The following is a 7146-nucleotide window of genomic DNA, read 5'->3' on the forward strand; positions in this document are numbered from 1 at the left end:
ATCATGGTTATAGTATCAGGTCAATTGTATAAAACAAAAATTTAGCCAAAAAAATTCATCAATACACAAATGACATAAAAGGCAAGTTAACATAGTAGTATCATATATAGAAAATCAATGCATATACACTGTTTAAAAATAATTTCAAATATTCAATAATTTCTGTGAAAATCGTATTATATTTTAAATTTGGGATGGAAGTTTAAAATGTTTAGTTTTCTTTTCTTCTGAAACTAGCACATTGATTCAGGATTCCTCGATTATCACCAAGGATGAAAGGTTTCAGTAAACTTTGAAAAACACAACTGTAACATATGTTCAAATTTCTTTTTGGCTATTTATCATCCTAAATGGAATCTTTTGATGGCCCAGTCTTTCCACAGTTAACTGGGAAAAGTGCAATTGCATCTTTTGGTTTGTGTTATGAATATTTTTTAAGATGTGTCCAGAATTCTGGATCACCAAACACTCTTCAATTTTAAGGTTTTATAAAAGTCATGCAATTTACCCTGTGTAGCTATAATCCATTCTATGACAGTTCATGTAAAAATTATGGAAATGCTCATATTGATTACTCTACGATTATTAGTTATGTTTAATCCAAGTATTTGGAAGACCTTTTATGTATTTTTTATTCTAAATGGAAAATGGAAAAACTGAATTCAATATTCCTGTGATGCTAGGCCTTCAGGAATACTTCAATGGTTGAACAAATGTAACATTGTATAATATGGTTTTTGATGATTCGGTTACATATTGCCAACCAATGAGTTTTCTTTAAAAACCTCACATTACCATAAAAATAAATGCATATAAAGCCAATTTGTCCTTTTTCAATTTAAAAAAAAAAGTTTCCTCCCAAGTCTGTGTGTATTTACTTTCTTTCTGGATGGTGAGGGATCTTTAATCAGACACTAAGATTCACATTACCTTCGCCTAAACTCCTTTCCTAGAGAATGGGCTGATCAGACAAGCAGAAAAAACTAGGGTGACAGCAAACCAGAAGCATCAAAAACATAAGGAAAAAAATGACAAAATAATTTGACATTTTAATATACTTTTACCCAAATTTTATCTTGAGGAAATCAGAATTCAGACATTCTTACACACATTCCACAGCTCAGTAAGGATATTTGCATGAGGCAATAACCTTTTGTTTTGTTTTTGGCACCAGGGATTGAAACCAGGGGCCCTTAAACACTGAGCCACAACCACAGCCCTTTTTATTTATTATTTTGAGACAGGGTCTTGATAAGCTGCTTAGAGCCTCACTAAGTTGCTAAGGCTAGTTTTCAACTTGCAATCCTCCTGCCTCAGCCTCCCAAGCCACTAAGATTATAGGCGTGCCCAGCTAGGAAATTATCCTTTCTTGATAAAGTATTTACAGCCTCTGAGGTTCTACCCAGCCCATATTCTCTTCAGCATCATCACTGCCCAGACTGTCTTTTATGAGGTTCTCAAGAAAAGATTCAAAAGTAATAAAATAGTGCATAAGAAGACATTTCACTCTATTTCATCATGAAAAATTGTTTGGGCAGGGTTTTTTTTTGTTTGTTTTGTTTTGTTTATTCAAAGACATTACTTTCACTTAAATTTGGTGTTTCAATAGTCAAAAGATAAACTCTGGAAACCTGCCTCTCTTTGGTGCCAGAAAAATAAATCTGACTTTCCAATCTTTAATAATGAGACTTATAAAAGTTAATATACTGGATCATTGCTAGCTCTCTCCTAATGGTAACTTGGTATGCTATTCAAGATACGATGATTCAAATACATTTTAAATTCCTCTTTTAATTTTCCAGTGGCTTCATTCATTCTGAAAGTAAATGTAATATTTTAAAACAGTCAAATCATGTGGACATAAGCCTCAAGAATAAACAAAGCATTAACTATCTGTGGTCAAAACAAAAGTATGCTACAAGGCGATAAGATTAATTTTCTTGTGTGGCACATCTGGCTCAAAAAAATAACTGTTTAACCGAATTTAATGTGGATAGATGATAAAAGATAGGTGAGGATAAATAGATAGAAATATTTCTCAAACTACCAGCATTGCTAAAAGACAAATATTGCCACAAAGATAAAATTATTCTGTGCATATTTACTTTTTAAAAACCAGCATTATTGTTGAATAATCAGATTCTTCATTCATTTTCTGGAATTTAGTATATGTGAATTTCCACCAAGTTATGACACACAGAGAGAGGGAAATATGAGCCCTCAACTACTGAAGGTTTGTTACCTCTAAACCTAAATGTCTGGTACACATCTTCAAAGATCTGTTTATTTCACACATTAATCTATGCACTGAATGATTCATAGCTTACTAAGAAATAAGAACACAAAGCCTTCTTCTATAAATATTTTTTATTTTCAGGATTTATTTTTTATCAAAACAGTGTTTTTACTTAGAAGACGAACAACTAAAACACCAAGGGCATTACTAATTTCCAAAGAATTAGTTAAAATATAACTGATGCTACTGCCTGGTATTTTAAAGAAATATCTTAAATATTTAAAACTATTAATTGAAAAAGCAGAAAATAGTAAAACTTCATTCTTTTCATTTCCCACACATCCATTAAACAACTCAAATAGTTGGATTGTCTCTTCTGTGTTTGAAGGACATAAAATATTATTCATTGGTTTAGAAATGGGTTTAAATGGTGTGTCAGCAGGTCTTCAGGCCAATTTTAAAAACCCTATAATTTCTACAAGCATTCTGTATATTTTTAAATAAACATAAAGTAAAATGTGACAACCTTAGAAAAACAGGGAAGATGGCTTCTAATAATTAATAATTTATTTTTCAACCCTAAGGACTTCATTTGAAGCCCTTTGTGCCCAGGAGATTCTGTCCATATATGGCGATGATAAAACTCTGAGATTATGAGGTATTTTGAAATATAGAAGGTAGAAATATTGAAGTACAGGTTAAGAAGGATTAATGACTAGGCCTCGGTTCTGAACACAGGTCTGCATTACAGCAAGGCACAAATTAAGTTTCCGAAATATATGCATTTGAATTTTGGTATCTTCACCTTCTGAATCCCAGCTCAAGGAAATAAAATATTATGGGCAGCATTAGTTGAGATGAATCATTCATCAGCGAGGACTGTCTGCCCAGGCATCTCAGCTGCCAACACCACCTTTGCTCAGCACTTCTGAAGAGAATCTATCCAGTAATACTGTTAGGTATTCAGAACACAGCAGTCTTTGAAGAACTTTATGTACTCCCCAAAGACTGTTTTTCATTCTCAATCCAGAGGACCTAAAGTTTCTGGCAGATATTTACTTTAATCTTTTCAGTCTACTGTGGACTACTGCAATTACCACGAGTGTACAAGCAATAGAAAAGTAGTCTTTTGCTTGTTTCACCTGTATTTATTGACTTCATTTCAACTCACTGCCCAACTACACATTTCTTGCTCATTTTTTTAAAAATCACTTTATTTTCCAAATCCAAAAGTCATGAGGATAGAGGCATTGTTTTATTTTTGCAATCTCTTAATCTTTGGTTTATGAGAAGGTAGTCAGATTTCTCATCTACACATCTGCATTTAATCAGTTGCTACATGTCCTATTTAAACCAGATTAAGATAATCCAGCCTCATACAGATAAGTAATTTCATCTTTTAAAGGATAAATGAGGACATATGCTTTGATAGTACACCAGAATTTGACAATTGGTAATTTCTGAAAGGGTGGTTGCAATCTGGATTCTAAAACCATGTTGCTGAATTCTTCATATTTGTATTTTGAATGGATCTTTTACTCATGCAAAGTTTGTATCCTGCTTTGGTTATTTGGGTAATAATAACAAATCAAGGCAACACCACCAAACAGTTCTAGTCATCTCTGTTTTATTGTTCCACATTATACATTGCCAATCTACAAAAACAAAACCAAAAATGCCATGATGCCTAGTGTACTCAGTTGAAAATATCTAGTATCTGTTTATGTGCAAATACTTACATTTATATATTAATAATTATAATTTATATTAGATATTAGTTAATATTGATTTTTATTAATTCTCAACACTTGAGTATCTGTAAACTATTTCCTTAATATCTTAAGCATGCACAACATACTTCTACTATGTACTAAATTACAGTTAATGAAAAATATTTCATAAGGAAAAACAATTGTTTGAGTTACAAACCAAATTAATCCATTTGTCATGGAATGCCACTTTTATATTTCATGTAAAAAATGGGGAAACTACAGTTATTGAGCTGGGTATCTGACAAACAGTTTTTTCAAAAATTAATGAAGCGAGTCTGTAACTTCAAGGAAAACAACAGGCAGAAATTAGATGCCCATGATACAACTTCAGCTTTTAAATAAGAATTAGAATTTTTAGGAGGCTGAGGCAGGAGGCTTACAAGTTTGAGGCCAGTCAGGACACTTAGCAGACCCTGTCTCAAATTAAAATAGGAAACAGGCTGGAGATGTAGCTAAGTGGTAGAGGTCTAGCCTAGCATGTGTGAAGTGGTCTGCATTCAAACCCTGGCACTGAAAGAAAGAAAGAAGAAGAAGAAGGAGAAGGAGGAGGCAGAGGTGGGAGAGGGAGAGGAAGGGGGAGAAGGAGAATTAAAACTTTGAAAAACATATTCATCATCATGAACTTGACAGCTTACCAACTTAAAAGACTTTAATATATGTGATTTTTTAATAAGATACTGTATAAGGAATCATTTCTTATTCATTTGCTGACACATTTATATTTTCTTTCTCACTCTCTCTCCCCACCATCTCATCCCTCTTCCCCTTCATTACCAATAGTTTTTACATTTTGATTAACAGCACTTACATACCTAAAAATCATGTGGTTGATTGCAGAGGAAATAAGGTCATTGCAAAGCAGAGATGGATAAGGAGTACTCTCTTTTACTAAAGTTAAGAAAGCAACAGGAGCCCAACATCCTATCAACAAGAACTACAATTTCTTCTTATAAGAGTCAAATTAAACACATCTATTTGTTCAGTTTTGATGGGTGTATAGGTGTTTCCAGGAGCATCAAGGTCAAATATAACATGCTCTAATCAACAGCACAGTATTGAACACATCTTTTCAGGTTTTGCTTTTTACTCTCAAGTATCAACGAATATTTCAAATTATTTTGGAAATAAAATAACCCTGCTTTTAGAGAGTTCCACTTCACAATGGGGAAGAAAATTAATCTTCCTTGAGACCTGGTGAACACTTTGGCCAGAAAATAAGGAGAAAGCCAGCTGCCACCAGTCACAACTCAGAAGCTAAAATGTGTCTCCTGTTTCATGCAGGAAAGGTGCCAAGACTGAAGGACAAGCATGTCAATAAAAGCTTATTAGCAATGAAAACTCATTGGTTCCTGAGTAGGACTGCACAATTTAAGTTCAGAATAAGAAATTGGTTTAGTTTCTAGTTTTGTCATGCATTTGGTCATAGTTCTATTTCCCTTGAAGAATATCCAACATGATTTTAATAATATTAATTACTATCTAAAAATGATTTAAAGTGCATATTCTGTTTCCAACAGAAAGGTAGGAGCCACAGAGAAGTATTTCATAAACACAGGCCAATCTCTCAGAGCAAGGTAACAGCAGCCTGCTGACTTTGCAATCTTTGCACAAGTGTGAGAAAAATTGATCTTTTCTAGTCCAAGGAGTTCTGAGTTTCTATCCACCAGTGACAGTGACCAGAATGCCCAACAAGATGGTCGTTATCTGTGTTAGTCAGTCTTAATCACTATAAATCAAATACCTGAGAAGAACAACTTAGAGTGAAGCTTTATGTTGGCTCAGGGTCTCAGAAGTTTTAGTCCATGGTTCACTGGCTCCATTACTTTGGGCCTGAAATGAGGCAGAACATCATGGCAGAAGGGTGTGGTGGAACAAAGCTGACCACTTTGCGGCAGCCAGGAAGAGACAGTGAGAGAGAGCAATGAAAGGAGCAGGGACAAGAAGTACCCTTCCACAGTCCCCACCAGTGATGCTTTCTCCAATCCTGCCCTATAACCTACAGTTTTCATCACCTCCCAGTAGTCCTTTCAACTATCAGTGAATAAATCCACTGAGGAGATCATAGCCCTCATCATCCAGTAACCTCCCTCAAAGCCCCACATCCAGGCATTAGTGCTTTGGGAACCGAGTCTTTAACACATAAATCTTAGAAGGACACATTTATCCAAACCATAGCATATCTAACTCTTCTTAACACATATGTCCTTAAGATGTTGATTACAGTGGCTTGACTAGAGTCAGCAGGAGAAAACAAGCTGCTAGGTAAGCTTCATGTTCCCAAGTGTACAAGTTCAAGTTACCCCCTTTATTTGTGTTCCTCCCCTTGGAAGCATCATTCTTTTCTGCTGACACAAAGTTTCTGAATTTCCACCCTAGATCTCCCTGCACCACCCACAATTTAGAGTTAGTAAGAAATCTGGTAACCTGCCTTTTATTGATTTTTCCTTCAGTTAAACACTGTTTTATTAATTATAACACCATTCAAATGAAGTAGGTTTCCTTTTGATAGGACAGGTAATTAGTAGACTATAGGGAATATAGCTTTGAGCAAAAAATTTACCTTATTTTCCTATGTATTATTTCTGGCCTCTTGATAGCCTCCACACATCCATCCAAAGAATAGAAATTGTGCTGCCCTGATCCCTGATTTTTCTTGCCATAGTCTCTCTTTTTCTCTTTCTTTTACTCTCTACCTTTCTCATTCCAAGTCCTCAAGTCCTTGGTTTCCTTGCTCAGTTATTTGGCCTACACAGTATCTCATTAATTTAACAACCTGTGTGATGAGTTTTCTTTCCCCTATATAACAGATCCCCACCCCATCTCTCTCTCTCTGACAAATATATTTCCCAATTAAAAGTAGACCCAAATATTCACCATGTCTGCCTAAGAGCTCAATTCCTTAACAAGACCTCTAAAGCACAAGAAGCTAAATCGAGAATCAATAAATGGGATGGATTCAAACGAAAAAACTTCTTCTCAGAAAAAAGAATGTGAAGAGAAAGTCTACAAAATGGGAGAAAATCTTTACCACATGCACTTCAATAAGCATTAATCTCTAGGATACATAAAGAACTCAAAACAATTAACACTAAAAAAACCAAAATAACCCAATCAATAATGGGCTAAGGAACTGAACAG

Source organism: Sciurus carolinensis, unplaced genomic scaffold, assembly GCF_902686445.1.
Source record: "Sciurus carolinensis unplaced genomic scaffold, mSciCar1.2, whole genome shotgun sequence".
Taxonomy (NCBI): domain Eukaryota; kingdom Metazoa; phylum Chordata; class Mammalia; order Rodentia; family Sciuridae; genus Sciurus; species Sciurus carolinensis.